The sequence below is a fragment of the Rhinolophus sinicus genome, linkage group LG03, assembly GCF_036562045.2.
Source record: "Rhinolophus sinicus isolate RSC01 linkage group LG03, ASM3656204v1, whole genome shotgun sequence".
Taxonomy (NCBI): Eukaryota; Metazoa; Chordata; class Mammalia; order Chiroptera; family Rhinolophidae; genus Rhinolophus; species Rhinolophus sinicus.
Genome location: NC_133753.1, coordinates 26,082,673 through 26,105,070, shown reverse-complemented (window position 1 = coordinate 26,105,070; position 22,398 = coordinate 26,082,673). Strand labels below are relative to the sequence as shown.

The window sequence follows — 22,398 nt, the reverse complement described above, 5'->3', positions numbered from 1 at the left end:
GCATTTAAGATTTACTCCTCATACATTTCTAGTGCTTAGCAGAGGGTCTAACACAAGGCAGGTACTAATTGTTGCTTATTGGATGAAAGAACAAATACATCCATTAATCAGTATAGAATGTGGGAAACGAAATGTATGTGGGAAAGGAGACCTTAAATTTCAACCTTTGCACCCACACGGATGAAGACAGTTCAGGTCGTCCATCCTTGGAAGTTATTTTATTTCAACTCTACCTCCCCTTCCCACGCATGAGACAACGCAATTTAAGAATAAATCTTGAATTTGTTCTTGATATTGATAGCATTGATATTACACACCAATCCTATGGTCACCATTCAGCACCAACAATCTCGTTTTATTTCCACCTGCAGCTTCCTGAATCTGTAAGTACATATCAAATTTCAAAGCTCCCACATGAAAGAATATCGTCAGTTTAAGTTACCCTTTCTCATTTTCTGTCTTCAGCTTTTTTCTTCTTTCCCCAAGAATATTTGCAGAGTTAATTTTTCGTGAAAGTTCTTTTGTGGTGTTTCCGATAAGAATAATCACAAAACACTCCAAATACAGAACGTGGTGTAAATGTTGAATCAATAAAAATGACGAGGTTGGAAACAATACCCCTGACGATCGCAGTGGCCCGTTTCAATTTAGAGGGCGCCAGTTACACACGTCAGCAAGAGATTCAAAAGCTACCGCGTAAAGCAGTCGGAACCAGGAATCCCTAAGACAACCCTGACGCCCCCGAAGTTTCCAGACGCAGCCAGCTCTCGGAATTGATGGAAACAGCTTTCGCATCGCTGAGCCAATCTGCCAGTTTTTTTCGGCGGCAGCTAAAGTGCCAGAAATTTCCAGGTTTTCTCTTTCTCGGGCAAATCCCCGCGCGCACCTTCAGCGGGGCTGAGAACAGGTGAGCCGGGAGGCGGCGCCGTTGGGAGGCGCTCAGCTGCCTCGGGCCCGCCCCGGCCGCTGCCCCGCCCGGCTTCTGGCCGCTCGGGTCCCGCGCAGGTGCCGGCGCCCAGGTACGCGCGGCGCCGCCTGCAACGCCGCTCCACACCCGACAGCGGGCGCCGCTGCAGCAGCTCCTAGCGGCGGAGCTGAGCGGCTTCGCGAGTTGGGGCAGCCCCTGCGCTCTGCCCTGCTCCGCGGAGACAGCTCCTCCTGGACGCCGGCTTTTCCACAGCGGCGGGAGTGGACGGGCACAGAGTCGGCGGACCGACCTCCGTAGACCCCGCCGGCCGGGGGCAGGGAGAGGCGGGCGAGGGACGAGCGCCCGGCAGCGCGGAGAGCGGGGCGGGCGCCGAGCGCGCTGGAGACAGCCGAGCGCCCCGCGCCCTGGCACCATGCTACCCGCCGCGCCTCCTCGCCGGCCCCGGGCTTCGCTCTCGGCTCGCTGAGCCCCCGCGCTTCCCACCGCGGAAACTCGAGAAGACAAGGCGAGAGCTCGGAGAGCAGCTCGGAGACTGACCCAGACGTCCCCGCTGCCCCCAAGAGGCTGCCGGTCCCCGTTCCCTGGGCTTCTCTAGCTTTACCATGAACCTGGAGCAAGCTTGGCTTTAGGACAAATTCCGAAGCCGGAGACGGAGTCACGGCAATTCTTTGGTTGCTAAGGTAATTGTAATTGTGACAAAAACGGGAAAGAAACAAATGGGAAAGATGTTTTTAAACGGCATGCCCCCCACCCCTCAATTCATGTGTGTTGATGTCATTTCATCTCCTGGGTGTGGATGCTGGTCCGTTTCAGATGCGTGACAGGTGTCGGGGTGTGTGTGTGTGTGTGTGTAGTTTGGGACTGTAGAGGCACGAGCTTACATAAGTGGTAATGCAAGCTGGTGTGTGGACTTGTGTGGGATGGGTGCAGGTCTGCACAGAAATCATGTTCCCGGGCTTCTGGGTGTGAAGCGCTCACCGACTGGGACGAGCGTGCAAAGGGTACGTGCTTTTAGGGACTTCCAGTCTTCCTGTGATTTGGAGATCGCAGGTGGGGCAGCTTTACCTCCAAGGCAGACCTTCATTAACTTTTTCTCTAAATAAGCTCGCCCATTTGTGGTTTGGAGGAAAAGAACGCGAGTGGCGAGGGCGTGGGTGATGAGGTCTGTTTTGGGGACCTGCGGCAGGAAAGGGAACGGAGGTATTCTCTCTGAGAGGATGACAACGAAACTGATTGCCTGACGAGACCGTGTTTACAGTTACTGTCAGGCTGCGTAAAAAGTGGCCAGAGAGACAAGGGAAAGTAACCCAGAAGATTTAATTTTGTTTAGAATGAAAGCTGCTGTATTTCATTTTTTTAAATTTTGTTGGAGTAGGAAGGAATGTTCTTTCTTGTTGAGAGGAGTAGCATTTCCATGCTACAAACTGAAGGTGTTTTGGGTCTTATTGTTGGCTTAGAATTGTTCCCTCAGCATTTATCAATGTCTAGGAGCTGATCTGCAGGTAGATTCTAATCAATACCTTTTAGCAGCGTAAAACTGCCAAACTAAGCAGTGTTAGGTAAAGCCTAACATTGGATCCTTTTCTCACTAGAGGGGGATGGAAGTGGAAGAATAAGAACTGGGCTTATAAGTGTCTGAATGGAGTTAGAGACTGAACTACAAGTCTGTGCGTGTTTTGTTAAAAAGTGGTAGACAGAAAGGAAACTATTAGGTCCAACTTAGTATGTTAGCAAGGTTTTATATATCAAGTTTCATAGGCAGATGGGTAATTATATGGAGTGGACACGGGAGTTGGTGAGAAACTTTCTGTGAGTTGTATATTCTTTATGTTATTTATTCCTATTCTTCTTATTTATTAATTTTGCAATGGATGGGACTACCCTGTGAAAGAAAGTAAGTTGAGGACTGAGGGAAATTTGAGAGACTCTTTGGAGGTACACCTTTGTGAGCAAAAGCATGCATGCTGAACAGAAAAACCAAGATGACAAATTCTTTCTGAGTCCTCTGATACTACTGTTCAGCTAAACTGTTGTGTAAATATGGTAATCTTATGGGATATGCCATAAGTGTCTATATAAATATATCTACCCTCAATAACTCGATCTTTTCTGAAAGAGTCTGTAAATTCTAGAAATGTCAGCTATTGTGAGGTATTTTGATGATGTAGGTAGCCCCTGGTATTTCCTTTTTCGCATTCATTCCTTTGGTTCTTAACTTTCCCATCTCCTTTAAGAAACCTTAATTAACATTCACTGATAATACATTGCTGAGCGTTTCAGTAAAATAATGCTGGTTTTCTTCAAGCGACATGTTTTTTCTTATCAAGTGAAACATTGCAACAGTGCTTTGGTGGCAGAAATGTCTCTTTAAATGAGTCAGTTATTTACTTACTTATGAGTGCTTTGTGGAATAAGTTAGCCAACATAGATATTTTTTAAGAGAGAAAACATTTCTTGAGAAAGAAAGTTTTTAATTGAAGTATCGTTAACACGCAATTTTATATTGGTTCCAGGTGTCAATATGCTTTGACATTTGTATGTACGGTGCTATGCTCGCTATGTCTAGTTACTCTCTAAGAGGTATTTAGGATAATAAAATGTGCCAGTAATTTTGGATGTTTTGTCCACAGGGAGAGAATTTTATATAAAAGTAGGATCATTCTGTTTCTTATTTCTCTGATATTCTCCTATGCATTTTATCCCCTGCACTGCTAAGACTTTGCCAGAAGTTGCTGAACATTCTGTTCTGTGCCAGGGGTTAAACATCAGGGAGATACAAGTAAGGAGCTATGTGTCACGCCAACATTTTTCCAAAGGGATGTGCTCAGAGGTTTCAGTACTGGGATTAATTTTTCCTTTAGCCTCTCAGTTAGCTTGTCTTAATTCATAATGCTTTGAACCTAGGAAAGCATTTAACCTCTTCATTGTCAGTGCCAACTGGAAGGAATATATTTACCAAATTTCATCTTCAATGTAACATATGGCATGATATAAGTGATTACTACATACCACGTTTCCCCCCAAATAAGACCTAGCTGGACAATCAGTTCTAATGCGTCTTTTGGAGCAAAAATTAATATAAGACCAGGTCTTAATTTACTATAAGATATATAATTTATATAATATATAATTTATATAATATAAGTTAGCTTAAGCTAAATCTGGTTGTTCTGACATTTGATGAGAATGATCTTTGTTTGAAGTGGGCTTTTTCAAACACAGATGACTGGGGTCACCCGCAGCGTTTCTGACTCAGTTGGTCTAGAGCAGGGCCTGAAAATTGACATTTCTAACCAGTCCCGAGATGCTGCTGACTGTGCTGGTCTGAGGACCACACTGAGAACTAGGTGGTAAGATCCTTGGGGGCAGAAACACTGTTTCACTTCTTCACATGCATCTGTTCCATGCTCAGCAACATACCTGCCAGTAGATGTTAAGTTGGTTGAATCAATGCCGGCTTTTTCAATGGGGAAAAAGCTTTCCGAAGTACTCAAGAGAAAAGAGATAATCACCCAGAATTTGGAACCAGTAAGTCTGTAATAAGAGTAATAAGAAGTCATGAAACCCAGTTCTTCAAACTGCAAGGAAAGCAAGAATACCCACAAGTAGGCAGTTAAAGTAAACATTAAACCTAATGAGTTACATTAAGTAACAACTCAGAGCACCTGCTTGAGATGTTACAAACCACCAAGCTTATCACATGCTTCACTGTTGCCTTCCTGAGACTTGTAAGAGGCAATTCATTTTCTACCACATAGGAGTTCCAATAAGAGGAGGGGGAGGAAATTCACTACTAATTACGCTAACTATCAAAGCCGCAGGTAAGGAAAGCAATAGTCCAGACTCACCGCCCACACACACCCAAAAGACAGAACAATGCTCCTTAGAGCACCACGACCGTTCTGGGGGATAGGCCCACATTTTATGACTAAGGGATCTAAGAGAAGAGGGCTCTGAGGGCGTGTATTTGATAGCTAGGAGATTCCAGCCGGCTGAAATGCCCCACTTTTTGGTCATTCTTGTGTGGCTACTTTGTGATTAGAAAATGAATCGTTTCTTTCTACTTAGGTGTTATAAACATAGGCTACAGCTATTTTTATGTATGGAAACTTTTAAAAAAATGTGTCAATATTTGAATATGAGCAAAGTAGATATTCACGTAACTGAAGCTACTCAGCTGAGCTGTGGTGGAGACTGGCTGTCTGGGCTTTTCTAAATGCTTGGGTAAAACCATCGAAGGAAAAGCTATCTTTACGTCTTTGCATGTTTGCGTTCCCTTATTCACTAGTGTCTGCCCTCCCCAAGAGGCTGGGAGGAAGTGCATTTCAAAGCCTCCTGAGATGAGAGTATCCTGCGTGAATGTTAACTAGTGGTGGCACCTCATTGCAAGTACCAGGGGCACCTGGATTGCACTCACTGAGACCCGGCCAGCCCCGAGCCCAGACCGAGGATTGTGATGGGTGGCTCTTAAAGTAGCAAAACTGGCATCTTAAACCCCATTAATTGTGTGGCTGAACCTCAATTTCCTCATCTGTAAAAAGGGAATAAAAATATACCCCTTGAGTCCATGTGGCTGCAAGGAGGAAACAGAGGAAACCCAGGGACTGGAGACGGACCCTGCAACACCGCGCTTCGTGTTTTCTAATGATATTGGTAATGAGTTGTTGGTTTGCAGCATCTGGAATTCCTGGAGGAAATCTGAAACTGGTGCCTGTACATGGAGGATAGGAGACACCGAGGAAAGAGGCAGGCCACTCCAGATTGGTAGGTGGCAGGTTTAAGAAGCAAGAGGACTTACATGCGAGGCTTGTCTTGGGCCGACCACAAGATGAGTAGATTTCCACACCTACCCACCAGAATCTTCAAAGTTTATGTAGAGGCCTTAACGGGGTTCAGTCATATATACTGTCCAGATGGTCTCAACAACACCTTATTCTCTCAAGGCTGTGTCCTTGAAAATGGCTCCCACTGTGGAAACAGTGGGCAGAACATACATTCCAAGGACAGGAGAGGGCGTGAGGAGCCTCCAATTGCACAGGTCCAGCTTGCGGGTTAACTGGTGGTCACACCCTCTCAATGACCTTCTCCAACAGGAATCGGTTGGGAAATAAGAATTTCGGGATAATGGTTCCCCTCTTTTTTTTTTCTTTTTCTTTTTTTTTTTTTTTCTGTTCCTGAGGACTTGCTACATCAGCCTAGCATTTAGTCCCTGGAGAATCTTGCTCCATAGTTGTAACTTGGGATTTGAGGCGGTCAGGGAAGCAAATGGGCCAGACACTGAGTGGAGAGGGTGGTGTAAGAAAGTTCTTCCTTTTGGGAGCTACAGCTGAATCTGTTTCCTTAAGTGCAAAGGCCATTAATCACCAGCAGGAAGAGAAGTGAAGCAGGGACTGCTGCTACATGAATATCTCTTGTGCCAGACTGACCCACACCCGGAGCGAGGCCATGTGTTACTTTGTATCCTCAATATTTCTTATAGTGCTTGGCCCATGGTAGGAGTTTGCTGAACATTTGCTGAATTATTGACTTTCAGAGTGACAGCTATGGGTGGGTGAAAATGGGAAGAAGAATGGACTAGTATTGGTGTGGATGCGTGCACTGGTGTGGATGTGTGCACTGGTGTGGATGCGTGCACTGGTGTGGCTGTAGGTGCATGGGTAGCTCCACATGAAGGTACGTGGACTGGTGCAGTTGTGGATGCAAGGGTCACATGGTTACAACCGGCATTCTTACTGTTTGCTTGACTTTGCTTGGCTAGATCCACCTCAGATATAGTGAGGCCCTAGTCCTATTTTGTAATTATACATTACTCTTTGTTCTCCTAATGGGCGATGGTCTGTGTTTTTTTTTTTTTTAAGTCATATTATCCTGCCCCAGCACAAAGCCACACATATAGTAAATGCTTGAGAAAAAATGGGTTTCCTAAACAAAATTTGCCCAGCCTACAAAGCTGTAGATCTGTCATATAGCAGTGAACTGATCTTGATAAAATAATCAGTTGTAAAGCTTTTTGTAGATCAAAGCCTTTTATCAAGAACTAGATGGTATGACTCCCATTTTACCAATTAAGAAACCAAAGGTAAAAATGAGATTCAGCCACTTGATCAAGGTCAGATAGTTATTAAGTAGAGAAACCAACACTTAAACTCAGCTCTTATCTGACCCCCAAAGTCCTGCGTCTCTCTGATGTATCAGAAGATGGGGGATAGACAGAGACCCTTGAGATCATCATTTCAGTTGTTTTGGACGTGATTGAAATAAATAGAAAATTAACAATCAAGGTTGTTCAGTGAAGGTTTAGAAAAAGAATGTGTGGAATTTTATAAGTCAGATTAGGAAGCAAATAGATGACGAAGACAGTAAGTACAGGTCAGTTCAGAGAGAGCATTGCATAACCAGATCTGGAAGAGACAGGCTTTGGGAAATACGTACACATTTCCTAGGTGAAGAGAGGAATAACAGCAAGCTTTTCAGGTGAGAGGTAATGATAATAACCGGTTGTTAAACCAATTGTTTGCTTTCAGAGTACGAACCCATTATTCTTGAAACATGCGGCCCCCTCACCCGTTTTTGTTAGAGACATGGGTACCAAATAACACTTTCCTTTTTTTCCCCCCTAAAAGCAAAGCAGCCACCCACGTGTGATGATGAGTGCCATGTGGCACTGAATCCCAGGATTAGGAAGATTAGGGACAGGCGAGAACTGTGTTAAAGCAAAGGTGTGGCTGCTCAGAGGGCCCTGTTGTTGCCGTCCATTTTTAATATTCGCAACTAACTCCAATTAGAAAAGTGTGTAGCTCACACTGCCCAATCCAAACCCAACACTTGTTTGAGCTGGCTGGGTTTTTTTCTGTCTGTGACCTCTCTAGAAGAAAGACAATAACTTTTTTAAATGTCCAGTGTATGTTTCTCTTCAGCTGCTATGTAAGTGCCACTATGTCACATTCCAAACCAAAGGAGGAAGATGCCATTATATGATCTGGTGACCATACATTCTAAAACAAAGACTGATTCAGTAGCTGGTCAAAGTAGAAAGGATTCATCCACAGAGAAAGCATTTATTGATTATATTTTAGATTTCTTTTTTTGAGTTGGGGGAGGGCACTTTAATTTTTAATGACAGGTAGTCTAGGGGCTTAGCTGCTGGTTTCTGCCCATTGCCAGGGGTATGTGACATTTGACAAAGTAGGTGAACACTATTGATCTACAATCTCCCCAGGTGCAGAAGAGGGCTACAAAATTATGATTGCTTTGAGGGTGTTACTGAAAGAGTGTTCTGGAAATCTATGGTTTAGTCAACTCCTTGTCTGGGCGTGGGGCGGGGGGTTCTTATCTAAATCACCTATATGTTCTTCCCTGGTCCTTGCCTATATGTCCACATTGGTAGAAGTCCCACTACTAAAGACCCTCTTCTAGGTGATGATTATCAGATATGGCTGTTTTCCAGAAGTTTAACATCCTGTGGGGGAAAAAGATGGAGAAACAGAATATGGTAATACAGGCACATCTAAGTGGAATGAAGGAGGGGTTAGTTCCCTCTGAGAGATTTCATTGAAGAGGTTGAGTAGATGAGTTGGACCTTGGAGGGCCAATGAGTTAGGGGCCTGCAGAAATGAGGGCAGGGGACAGAGGTGGCAAGAGTGTTCTTGAGGCATTTCCTTGTAAGTAAAAGGCTAGAGGTGACAAAATGTGCAAATAATTTTTAATATTCCTCTACTGAGAGTCAGGTCCTTAAAAACCTTTCAGGCAGAAGAAGTCTGTTGATGAACTTAAAACTGAGGGAAAAACAGGGATAGGCGAAATGTATGTTGCAAGCAAAACTGTTTAATATTTACGTTTACCAAAAGTAAAACGGGAAAACGAAGTTGATTATAAATGACATTTACCTCATCTTTTGTTGGTAATAGTGGATGTGCCACAATGAATGTCTAGTTACTTCGTACTGTTTTCCAGGAAATCACTTACCTGCAGTGAAATGCTTGTAAGTGGTTTTGCTATATTATAGTCAACGCACAATTCCCATGCAAATGAGCATTTCCTCCATTGTGTGAGGCTCTGTGTCCAGACGCGCAATGCCTTTTAGACTTTCCGACTGAGAGGTTGACCCTTGATGCCCGATCTTCTGTGGCTAGAGGGTAACGTGAATAAATCTTGGGATAAACTTTATATAACTTGCTTGGCATGACTGATTAGGAAGTTCTCAGATATCTCACCCCAATGCATAGGATATTTAACTTCATGCCAAAGCATATGCTGTCAATTCCAGGTTTTCATTTCTTTGGCTTTCTTTAGCTTTCAAAAGATTCTCTGCAAGAACCACTTTCCCTGCCTGCCATCTGCCTTACAACCCCTTCCCCCACTTCAAAAAATCTGTTTCTAATCCCCAGTTTCTTAAAATTTCTAATTATCCTTAACAGGAATGACCAGTTGGCTATCAAAAATATATTTGGAAGTAGATTGGTTTAAGTTGAACTTTACTTATGGGGAATTGGTGGTGAGAGAAAGTTTCCTGTGGTTGAGACTGCTCATGCTGTTAGTTATATGAAGATGAACAGTGATAGACAAGACTAGAAATGCAAATTAGACCATTCTATTGAGGGGCTTGAATGCCGCATATACATGATGATGGTGATGATGATAATGGTGACAAAAAAAACAAAACTGAACTAAAGCAAAATTGAAACCAACTCAAACAAAAAGGAATGTATCTGACTCATATACCTAGGAATTCAGGCATGGCTAGATTCAGGACTTAAGTGATATTGTCACCACTTTTACTAGGTATCTCATTGTCTTGGCTTTCCTTTCTGTGACACTAAGGAAAATGTTGATGGTCCTTACTGTCCTTTCCCTTACTTCCCTTTAACATAGCGCCTCACAGGGAAGGGGTCTTCTTTCTTCCAGCGCCCTTATCTCAGGCTCTGGGAAGGGCCTGGATTGGTCCCGATTAGAGTCACAGGCTACCTTAATCCAATGAATGTGTCCAGTGATACAGCATATTCTGGTCAGGATAGTTTACAGGCCCATCCTTCCCTATCAGAAGAAGAAATCGGAGAGCCAAAAACTAAAATGGGCAACAGGAAACAGGAACTGCCCCAATCTTCTAAACTGGCTAAAGGGCTTTGGGTTTTATTTGTTGAGCAGTGGAAAGTTATTAAGAACCAATGCAGAGTAATTCAACCACTCTGAGAGTTCTGAGATATTTTATAAGAGTTGGAAGACTTTCATTATCCAAAATAAAGCTTTTGGGTAATGTGAGGCATTCCTTCAATGGTATAGTTCTAATTTTGTTTCACTTCTATGACAGCTCATTCAGCAATTATTGCTGCTGGTCTGTATGGACTGCACAAGCATTGAGTGAGTGTATACAGTGGTGACAGACACGACCTATTGCTCCTGCACCATCCTTGCCTCCATATGCCTGCAATTGCATCATGTTTTGCCTTGCTCTACCTAATATGGCTCAAGTGCCGTCTTGAGAACCAGAGATGCTATATCCTTCTTCCAGAATATTTGCATTATTCTTTTTTAAACTTACAATTCTGTTGTATATCATATTTACATAAAAGTACATGGATCATTGCTCAATGAATTTTGAAACACTAAATACATCCATGTTATTCCCCAAGATCAAGAGATAGAATATTATATTTCCCCAGAAACTACCTCACGCACCCAGGAACTACGCACCCTTTTTCCCCAGTGGTAACCACTAAGCTGATATGGTCTCATGTTGAAATATATATAGAATTATATGGGTATATTCTTTTTTTGTGGCTTCTTATGCAGAACATTGAGAGGATTCATCCATGTTGTGATGCATAGCAGACGTTTATTCATTTTTATTACTGAATAGCAATCCACTTTGTATTGTTTCATAAACTGTTCATTCATCTACTGTTGACAGGCATTTGGGACATTTCCAGTTTAGGGCTACTATGAATAATGCTGCTATAAACCTTTTTGTATGTGTTTTTTGGTCCATATGTGAATGCATTTCTGTTTGGTGTATACCTAAGACTGGATTGCTGGGACATGGGGTGCATATGTTCAACTTTAGAGGTTCTTACAAAAGGTTTTCTAAGTGGTTGTATCAGTTTATACTATCATCATTTTATGAGTGTTTCAGTTTCTCTACACACTTCTCAACACTTGGGATTGTCAAACTTTTAAATTGTAGCCATTATAGTGGGTGTGTAGTGGTGTCTCTTCTGGTTTCAATTTGCTCTAGTGACTAATGATGTGCCTTTTTAATATGGTGTTTTTTTTTTTGTCACTTTTATTTAATCTTTAGTAGTCCCTATTCAAGTTTATTGGCTATTTTTCAACTGGATTGTCCATTTTTTTCTTATTGATTTGTAATTTTCTTTTTTTAATACAAATATTTTTACCAGCCGTATGTATTTAAAATATCTTTTCCTATTCTGTGGCATGCCATTTGACTCTCTTTTGATGACTAGGAGATCGTGCTTTTAATGTAATATCCAATTTATCATTTTCTTCCTTCATGGTTATTTTTTCTGTGATTGCTCAAGAAATTTTTGCCTACTCTAAGGTCATAAAACTATTCTCCCAATTTTTAGAAGCCCTCTTGTTTTGCCTTTTTAGGTAAAAAAAATCCACCTGAGGTTGATTTTTATCTATGGCACGAGGAGGATATGCATATTTATTTTGTTCTCCATATGTAATTAACTCAGCACTAGTTATTGAAAAATCTCCTCTCTTCCACTGCTTCGAAATGTCACCATTGTTATAAATCAGGTGATCATTTATACGTGGGTCTCTCTTTGCTTTCTAGCCCCTTTCATTGTTCAATTTGCCTATTCTTATACTGATACCACGCTGTCTTAATTAATATAGCTTAATAATAAGTCTTCATATCCAGGAGTGTATGTCCTCCAGCTATGTTCTTATTTAAGAATAGCTTGGTTATTCTTAGCCATTTGCAATACTATATGAATTTTAAAATCATCATTTGATGAGATTTTGATTGGGACTATATTAAATCTCTAACCCAAATTGGGAGTAAATTAGTTTTAGAATGTTGACTATTTAAATTCATTAATATAGTATATCCCTTCATTTATTTAGATCTTTCATTTCTGCTACTGTTTTGTATCTCTCTATGTTGTAAACATATGTACATCTTTCTTTATACATATTCCTAGTATTTGAAGTTATTTTATGATATTATAAATTATATCTTAAAAAAATTTTTTTTTATTATTGGGGAATATTGGGGCACAGTGTGTTTCTTCAGGGCCCATCAGCTCCAAGTCGCTGTCCTTCAACCTAGTTGTGGAGGGTGCAGCTCACTGGCCCATGTGGGAATCAAACCGGCAACCCTGTTGTTCAGAGCTCGCGCTCTAACCAACTGAGCCATCTGGGCGCCCTAAATTATACCTTTTGAGAACATCATTTTCTAGTTGTTGGTTGTGAATATATACAATTGATTTTTATATATTGATGTCATATCTGGTGAGTTTGCTAAATTCACTTATTAATGCTAATAGTTCTCTGTAAATTATTATAGTTTTTCCATGTATACAGTCAAGTTACCAGCAAAACTTTTTACTTTTTCCTTTGCAGTCATTGTGACTTTTTATTTCTTGCGGGTTGCATTGGCTGAGATCTCTAATATAATGGTGAATAGGAATGGTCCTAGTGGGCATCCTTGTCTCATTCATAATCTCATCATAATCATAATCATAAAGTAAAAGTGAGAAAGATTTCAAAGTGTGACTATTAAATATTATAATTGCTGTCTTTTACAAATATCCTTCATCAGATTAAACAAGTTCCTTTAATATTCAAAATTTTCTAAGAGTATTTTCATGAATCGATGTTGAATTTGACCAAATGCTTAAAGCAATAGTTATGTGAAATGTCCAGCTCGCCTCCTTTCCCCCCTTTTCTCTTGGATCTGGCCCCATAGGTACTCATTGCCTTGGGAGCTCTCCTTTTGAAAAAATTGTATCCAGATTTTCCAGTTGTTCTCGAGGGTTGTTCTGTCGTAATGTAGTTCCTCATTGTAGGAAGTGGTCCATTCTAATTATACTATGTTTGTCTTCCAGTTGTATAGTATGAGTAAAACTGTAACAAACCCTCAGAAACCTATTAAATTGTTATATCTTTGACCTATTATATATTGTTTCTCCTTGATGAGCTTTAGGAATAGATATTTCTTTTGTTAAGTCTTCCTATCACCAGAAAAGGAAAAACTATTGCTGTTCCAAGTGTGTGCATTATGGAGTCACAGAAGAGATGCACCCGATATTTAAATGCCTACTTTTAGTGTAAAAAAGATACTGATTTTACCTGTTCTTTAAAAAATGAAAAAGAAAACAACAAAATTCCAAGGACTAAAACTGACATTCTTTTTTTAAAAACAGCCAATAGGAGTGCTTTTCTTCTCGGGTCCCCTGGGAACACATCATCCCCCCTCTCTCTCTCTTAGTCATCCCCTTTTTGTGTATAAAAATTGGCAAAGCTTCTCTGTCACTCCTACTTCTTCTCTTGCAGTCATGTAATCTTTCGTGTGAAATAAGAGAATAATAAAATGTTACTTCTGCACTCCCTAGAGTCAGAAGTATTAGTCAGTAGTATTAGACACTATAATCTTAGAACCCATACTCATAAAATGTAAGTCCTCTCGTGACGGGAGAGGCATTTCAGATCTCAAGACCCAAATTCTAATGTGGCTCTATTACTAACTAGCAAGATGACATTAGAATATAACTTGATCTCTCCAGGCCTTAGTTTCATCCTCTGAAAAATTAAGTAATTGGGCTTGTTCAAGGAACACAACATTTTTTTTTTTTTTTATAAGGAGGGTGCAGCTCACAGTGGCCCATGTGGGTATCGAATCAGTGACATTGGTGCTACCAGCACCACGGTTAGCATCAACTCAGCTAACCAGCCACCCCAAACACAACATTTTGTATATAAAGGATCAAATAGTAAAGATTTCGAGCTTTGTATGCTATATGGTCTCTCTTGCAATTATTCAACTCTTCTGTTGTAGCATAAAAGCAGACAATAAGTAAACAAATGGGCATTTATAAAACTTTATGGACACAGAAATTTCATTTTTATACAATGTTCATGTGTTATTAAAATATTATTCTTCTTTTAACTTTCTTTAACCATCTAAAAATATAAGAACCATTCCTAGCTCACAGACCATACAAAAACAGGCAGCAAGTTAGTAGATTTGTTCCACAGGCCCTAGTTTGAACTAGCTGATGGTCAAGGACTATTCCAGAACTCTATGTTAGACATTGATATTCTAGGCTTTTTAAAATTATTTTCTCTGTCCCATGAACATTGTTCAACAGACTCTTATTTCTTTCTCTTATATCAATTAAGAACAAGAAAATAAAAGATTTTATTTTCGCTTTATTTCTTTTGCTCTTTAATCTGGTAAACCCAAGTTTCTGACCTACTGTGTTTCCCCTAAAATAAGACCTAGCTGGACAATCAGCTCTAATGTGTCTTTTGGAGCAAAAATTAATATAGGACCCGATCTTATATTACATTATATAAGACTGAGTCTTATAGTAAAATAAGATTGGGTATTATATTATATTATATTATATTATATTATATTATATTATATTATATTAGACCTGCTCTTATATTAATTTTTGCTCCAAAAGACATATTAGAGCTGCTTGTCTGGCTAGGTCTTATTTTCGGGGAAACAAGGTATATAATTTTCCTGTACCTGAAGAACTTGTTTTACCATTTCTTGTAGGGCAAGTTTGCTAGTGAACTTGTTCAGTTTTTGTTTGTCTGAGAAAGTGTTTTCCTTTCACCTTTGAAGGATAATTTCACTAGATATAGAATTCTAGGCTGGTGGGTTTTTTTCTTTCAACGTTTTAAGTATTTCACACCACCATCTTGCTTGTGTGGTTTCTGATGAGAAGCCCTCTGTAATTGTTATCCTTTTTCTTCTATAGGTAAGGTTTTTTCCTCTGATTTCTTTCAAGATTTTCTCTTTGATTTTCTGCAGTTTGAATATGATATAGGCTAGTGTTTTTTTTTTTAACCATTTGGTGCTTTCTGATCTTCCTGGATCTGTGGTTTGGTGTCTGTCATTAACTTTGGAAAGCTCTCAGTCATTATTCCTTCAAATATTTCTTTTCCCTCTTCTCTTTCTTTTCCTCTTAGTATTCCAATCATACTTATGTTACATCCTTTGATATTATACCATAGTTCTTGGATGTTCTGTTCCATTAAAAAAATTGTTTCTCTCTCTCTCTCTCTCTCTCTTTCTCTTTCTCTTTCTCTCTTTCAGTTTTGGAAGTTTCTACTGACCTTCACTCAAGTTTACTGATTCTTTCTTTGGCTATTTTGAGTCTACCAATGAGTCCATTAAAGGCATTCTTAATTTCTTATAGTGTTTTTGACTTCTAGCATTTCCCCTTTTAAGGAGTTTCTTTTTTAAAAGAGTTTCTGTCTCTCTATTTTCATGACCATCAACTTTTTCCATTAGAACCTATAAAATATTTAATCATAGTTATTTTGAATTTCCTTTATGATAATTTCAACACCTGTATCACATCTGAGTCTGGTTCTGATGATTGCTTGTATCTTCAGAGTGTGTTTTTCTCCTTGTGTCTTAGCACCCCTTGTAATTTTTTGTTTAAAGCCAAACATGATGTGTCAGGTAATAGAAGCTGAGGTAACTAGACCTTTAGTGTGAGGTTGTCTTTAATTTGGCTAGCAGTCGGGCTGTTCTTAATGTTTGCTGTAGCTGTAGATGTCAGAAGCTTCCAATTCCCCTGTTTTAGTCTCCTCTGTTGACTTCAAGTTTCCTTAAGTACTCCTCAGGGAGTTGTGTTTTGGAGGTCTTTTTGCTGTAATTCACTGTTATTATACTAGAGCCCTGTTAGTGTGGTAGTAGGGTGTAAGTGAGGAGAAATATTCTATAACCTGCCAATTAAGAGCAAAAATGGAGCAACTTTTCTTTAGTAAATTCGGCAACACTTCTTCTATTGCAGTAGGAGAGGAGATCGAGAACATGGTGGTTTAGGTGAGGGTGACCCAAGATGAGAGACTTGCCTGCTGCTGGCTTCCATGTCTTCATTGGAGTTTAAAGTGAGCCCATCAATTGAGACTGTGTGTAAAGTTTGAACAAGGAGAAGATATGAGATAGCCAGTTCAGAAAAGAAGAAACCTAACTTGGTGGGAAAACATGTTAGACTTGGGCAGTATTCACTAACTCATTAGTCAGCCTGTTTGTGTGATTTCTTCACCCCACCCACCCCGCCCCACCATTGCCAAAGTGTTCACTTGCTTGTATATGAGATTGGATATTTCGATATTGTGTGGATATTGTATGGTAGATATTCAGGTTCTCTCAGTGTTGGAGTTTTTCCAGGAAATATGACACAGAAAGGGGAGGTCAGGATATTTACAAGGCAGTGATTGAGTGATTATATGAGTGATGGAGCCAGTGAGAGAAGAAAAAACCTAAAGATGTTATAGGTTGAGATAGATTGAATGTACACCTGAAACTAAGAAAGAGAGAAAGAAAGAAAAAAGAAAGACATTGAACATCTAAATAAGTTTGAAGAATGTTTGCAGTGAATGTAGAATAAATGAGCTGGAAAGAAGGAAGGAGGACAGAGTGGGGGATTTGAGTTGGCACAGGTACTGATGATAATGAGGTGCAGCTTGGGGCCCATGAGACCATGGCTTGGGCAGAGGGATGGAGGAAAAGGGTTCAGGTGAGGAAATAAAAGAACAGAGAAACCAATTTTTTAGATAGCTTTTTTATTTTGATGTTAGAGTCACTGAGGTTGACTAAGGGATGGAGAAACCTCTGAGAACTGGAGCTCGAATATTCAGGAAATGAAAGGGCATTCGAGGTATGACAATTAAGTTCACAACCTCATCCTACAAAAAGTGCTACATACCTCATTGCTGAATATCACTATGGTCACCTTCGAAGTACTCCCCTTGGGAAGCTATGCACCAATGCCAGTGCCTAGTCCACCCTTCAAAGCAATTTCGGAACTCTTTTTCTGGAATGGCCATCAGAGCTGTCGTCGTATTACCCTTGATGTCCTGAATGTCATCAAAATGTCTCCCTTTCAATATTTCCTTTATCTTAGGGTAAAGAAAGAAGTCATTGGGGGCCAGATCAGGTGAGTAGGGAGGGTGTTCCAATACAGTTATTTGTTTCCTGGCTAAAAACTCCCTCACCGACAGTGCCATGTGAGCTGGTGCATTGTCGTGATGCAAAAGCCATGAATTGTTGGCAAAAAGTTCAGGTCATTTTCGTCTAAATTTTTTTGTGCACGCTTTTCAGCACTTCCAAATAGTAAACTTTGTTAACTGTTTGTCCAGATGGTACAAATTCATAATGAATAATCCCTCTGATATAAAAAAAGTTTAGCAACATCGTTTTGATTCTTGATTTGGACTGACAAAATATTTTTGGTTGTGGAGAATTGGCTTACTTCCACTGTACACTTTGATGCTTTGTTTCAGGGCCGCATTGGTACACCCATGTTTCATCACCAGTGATAATATGGCCCAAAACATCGTCCTGCCTCTCCAAAAGGTCTTGGCAAACTTCTACTGTCTTTTGCTTTTGGTCATTGGTGAGCTCCTTCAGGACCATTTTCGCACATACCTTTCTCATGCCACGATGTTCAGTTAAGATTTTCCTGACTGTTTCTCTGTCAATGTTTAATTGGTCTGCTATGCTTCTCACAGTCAGTCGATGATTTTGATACACAATTCGATGAATTTTTGCAATGTTTTCATCAGTTCTGCTTGTTACTGTCTGCCCTGACCTCTCTTCATCAGTGATGTGTTCTCTTTCCTAAGAAAAATGTTTAATCCTTTTGTACACTGCTATTTTCTTCATGGCACTATCCCCATAAACTTATACTGACATGTCCCTGATTTCACTTCCATTCTTGCCACGTTTAACAAGAAATTTAATGTTTGTTGTTTGCTCTAATTCAAGCTCAGGTATTCTTGTGATGGCATACAAAAACACGCAACAACAATAATGAACGCCACTCACCAAGACACCACCACAGGTCGACATGAACACAGCTGAGACACTGATATATCAAGATTATGAAACCTTACTGAGCTGTTTGTACAGTGCTGCCAATATAAGTGTGTGGTGGCAAGTTCACGAACTTAATTGTCAGACCTCATAAGCAGGAGGGAGGTGGGATACAGCAGTGAGGATACGTAGAAAGTGGCATAACCAAGTGCTCTGAGTGTCCCAACAACAGGGATCTGGGTAGGAAGATTAGAGGGAAATCATTTGAAGCAGCAATGGACAGCCAGGAGGATGCTTCCCTCATTTCCTAGTCTTGAGATATATATGGGGTGAGGACCAGGGGGCTATGGAGGAATATCCTTGGTGGAAGCCAGGTTTCCATTAAGGTCCCACAGGGCAAAGCTCAGAGAGGAGGTAGAAGGACATAATGGGCAAACTGTTTACAAAAGAAGAGTTCAAAAGGCAAGAAGAGTTGGTGGGGAGTCAATAGTGTCTGGGGGTGTCCAGACCAGTGTGAAGTTCAGAGAGCTCTGGTAAGAGAAGCTGCCTGGGAGGACCTGAGTTTCATGAAGCGATTGTATTAACAGGACTGGGAGGCTTATCACACAGCCAAGCACATTCTGTTATGTGAAGAACTTTTTACTTCTCCCTCCCAGCTTAATTTTTAGGATACTGTTTAATATAGGGAATGCAAAGTATTTTTCTTCATAAATTCCTTTGGTAGGTTAATTTGTTTAGGCTGTCAGGCAGCTGTAGCAACCCAGAGAGGGTTGTATTTATTTATACGTATGTCTTAAGATAGGAGTGGTATGGGGAAGTCAACTTCACTGATGCGGTAGAAAGTAGGAAGGGACCGCAAAATAGTTGAGGACCTACTGTGTACCAGTTTAACTGTGTACCAGTAGTGCCTACTACTAAGTACGTTAGTATATATAGATACTAAGTATTTTATATTTAGGTGTGTACTTAAATTTTGTGTATTTATACAATTTTGTTTCAAATACGTTATGTAGGTAATTTCACTGGAGACCAACACGTTGGAAAGTCTGTGGGCATCAGAATCAGCCCTGCATTTGAATTTTAGTTTCTTGGCTGACAAGCTGTGCTGCTTTGGGCAAGTGACCTGTGTCTGGAGCTCAACTTTCTCACCTGTAGAGTGTGAACAGTAACATCCACTTGTTACAGTTGCTGTGAAGCACTTATTCTGATGAGCAGGCAAGGAAGGCTAAGAAGCACCCAGACAGCGTGGTTAGCGTTTGTTCCATTTTTTAGATGAGGAAACCAAGTCTCAGAGAGGCTAAATTAGCATTGCAGTAAGTTGCTCATAGTCACACAGAACTTAAGTAGCATGGCCAGGATTGAGAGCCAGTTGTTTGACCCTATGACACTTGCTTTGTCTGTGACAGCGAGTTTTTGCCTAAATACAAGGGAAGTTAGAGGAGCCCCACCTCAGCATGGCTGCCCAACAGTAGTCAACATGGGAAAGGATGGAGGGATCAGGTGAAGAGAAGAAGGCAGGCTCCATGGAATCTAGGTCAGTGGTTCCCAAACTTGCCTGTGCTTCCAAATCACGGGGAATGTTTACATTCCAAATCTCCAGGGACCACCCTCAGCCAACCGGATGAGACTTTCTGGAGCATGGGAACCAGGAACCTGTATCTTTAGAATTTCCCCCAGCTGACACTGAGGCCGGTAGTCTAGTTCAGGTTCTTGAATCAACTTTTGGGAACCACTGAATCCTAACTGCAATCCTGAAATGATCAAATAATTATATCCAAGGAAAGCACTGGGTGCCCCAAATTGGCCGCTGGGGGTTGAGCTCTGTTACCTTGCTTTAAAATCTTCGGTGTATTACCTGAAACAGACACTCAATTTGTCATTGAACATCTGAACTTTGAATATATAGGAAACGTCAAGTTGGCAGACTGCTATGATAGAAAGAGTTATTTGTTCTTTATAGCTGTTTTCTTCCTTCTTCCCCCTTGAGATTCCTGCCCACTCAGTCAGACTAGAACTATATAAACAAGCTTGTACTACTGAGCTAGCAAACATCTTGTAAATTTTTTTCGGAAGTGCTTAACATTGCTGATGTCAGAAAAAAATCCATTGGGTTTTAATGGGCTGAGGCAAACACCGTGAACTTGACATATTATGGTGGAGAGGCTATGACATCAACAGAAATTCTTATTTGGCAGCATAAATATTTAGACTATATTACAGTCCGCATTTGATTACCTCTCCAACAAGACACTTCCCTGAATAGGGTTTTGAGAGCTGGGCACTGAGTGGCAGCACGACGTCTTATGGCTTTTAGCTGCATGGGACGACGTCCGTGGTGTTGCAGTGTGATGGGAGTGGTCGGCTTCTTAGTGGGCATCATGGTCACGTGAGGAGTGGGTGAACAGCTGGCGACCTCCATTCTGAGATGCACCAAGTCAGAACACCGGCGGGGCTGGGAGAGGCTTCTCCAGTGAATCTGGGGTGAGCGGAATTTCACTTGGCCAGACACTGGTGAACAAGACTGCTGATCAGTTGCTACATTCATTCTGTGCCAGGAAATTTGCATGACTTATTTGATTCCCTCTTCAAAAGCAACCCTGCAAAGTAGAGGGTTGTCATCTTCCTGGTGAAGAGCTGGAAATTGAGGGTAGGAGAGTCAATTGCCAAAGGCCACACAATAATCTTAGTGTGGCCAGACCTGAGATGCGATTCCCCATCTGACTTCAAAGCCCCTTCATTTTCCACATATTGGATTTTTCCTGCCTGCTCTGTTCAGCATTGTTAACTGCTGGACCCCAGGCTTTTCTTGCTCCAGAGTGGTTGGCATTACAAAGGAAAACAGCTGGCATTTGTTGTAACTGCAAGCTACAAAAGCAGTGTAAGTTCAGAGTAAATTGCCGTCCCAATTTTCAAAAGATTTACTAATCAGAGATTGAGTCATAGATGCTCAATTGTTCTGTTATTCATAGGGTGTCTCCTCTCTATACTTCCCACCCTCCCACGTCTTCCTTCTTACCTAAGTTACTTATGGATTCCTCAAATGGATTCCGGAATTCAGGGCGGGCCCATATAAACGCTAGGGAAAATCCTCATGTGTCATTTCATGCGTAGGTCTTTGTTGATAAAGACCTTTCTTTGCTGGGCAGTTTTAATGGCTTGTTAACTAGATGAATGTTCCAGAAAGGGTATACTGTGTTTTGGTGGAATCTTATCAGTTCTGTCATTCATTAAAATATATTTGAGTACCTACTATGTGCCAGGCCCTGTTCTAGGTGCCGTGGATAGAGGATGAACCCAACTGACAAAGTCTCTGTCCAGGAAGAACTGGATTTCTCATAGAGGAGACTCCTGATAAACAAGTAAACCAAGTTATATTAATCCAGATAGGTGTGAATCCCTGTTCTTTCACTCTCCACATTTGGCTATTCTCACATTTAATCTCCTTGAGATCAGATCATCTTCATGTTTTTTTTGTCTTGAGTGTCTACACTTTTGGGGCTTCAGCTGTCCAAGCCTGTGTTGTCATCTAGGCTCGAAGGGCTCCACCGGCCTGTCCCAGACTCCTGTTCATCCTTCTGTTTTGATCTCAGTTGCCACCTCCTCCTGCTTTGTGTTGTCATAACTGGACACCCACACATTACCATGTCTTGCTTTTGTGGACACTCCTGGACTCTGAACGCTTAAATGAGAGCATCGGTGTCTGACGTATCTTTATATCTCCAGGGCTTAGCATGAAGCTTTGTGAAAGGATGGTCAATGTGTTTACTCCCAGAATAAATGTTGAATCCTATGGCACCTAGTGGTGGGTGGTGGTATTACAGGAACTGCCGCAAGGGAAGGGACACTATGTCTGGGAAGAAGGAAATGCGTAACCCTACCAGTTCTGTGCTTCTTTGAGAAATACAGCTCGAGCACTGTAATGAATAGAGGAATTGGGCTAGGATATAGGCAGTGATGATGGAAGAGAGGTGGCATGGGACATTCTGGCGAGTCTTTGAAGGAAAGTTAGAAATTGGTTCTGAATTCTAGGTCAGAGCTGGAGGGATCACTAAGGATGCTGAGTTGTATACTAAAGTCCAGTTGGGGTCCAGAGAAACTGTGGCTTGACCTGGTCCCAACAGCTAGTTAGTTGCAGATCAGATCGGGGAACCAGGCTTCCCAGTTCAGAAAGCTTCCTGTTTGCTCGGACTATGGTTTGTGACCGATAAAGAAACAAGCACAAAGAGCTGAAGTAAGTTGTCCCAGACCACACAGCTAGTAAGTGGGGGAGTCTGGATTCTGCCCTACCTCACTCTGATGACAGAGGCCAGCTTGTAACCAGGAAGCTGTCTGGTCTCTCCTTGGAGCTGATGGAATGCATGGTCTTAACATATTTTCAATTTTCCTCTTTTGTTAGCTGTAAGCCATTGTAGGAAAAGAATATTACTAACATGTTTTC

The 22,398-nt window shown here is 41.2% G+C and overlaps 1 protein-coding gene across 9 annotated transcripts in view; it reads left to right on the top strand.

Annotated features, from left to right (window-relative positions):
• The first annotated feature begins 680 nt into the window (after window positions 1-680).
• RGS6 (regulator of G protein signaling 6) overlaps window positions 681-22,398 on the top strand; it is a 464,907-nt gene continuing 443,189 nt past the window's right edge. For all 9 annotated transcript variants that reach the window (XM_074327257.1, XM_019733355.2, XM_074327258.1 and 6 more), the window contains exon 1: window positions 681-1,608. The gene's annotated coding sequence lies outside the window, so the exon portion shown is untranslated. The remainder of the gene's footprint in view (window positions 1,609-22,398) is intronic.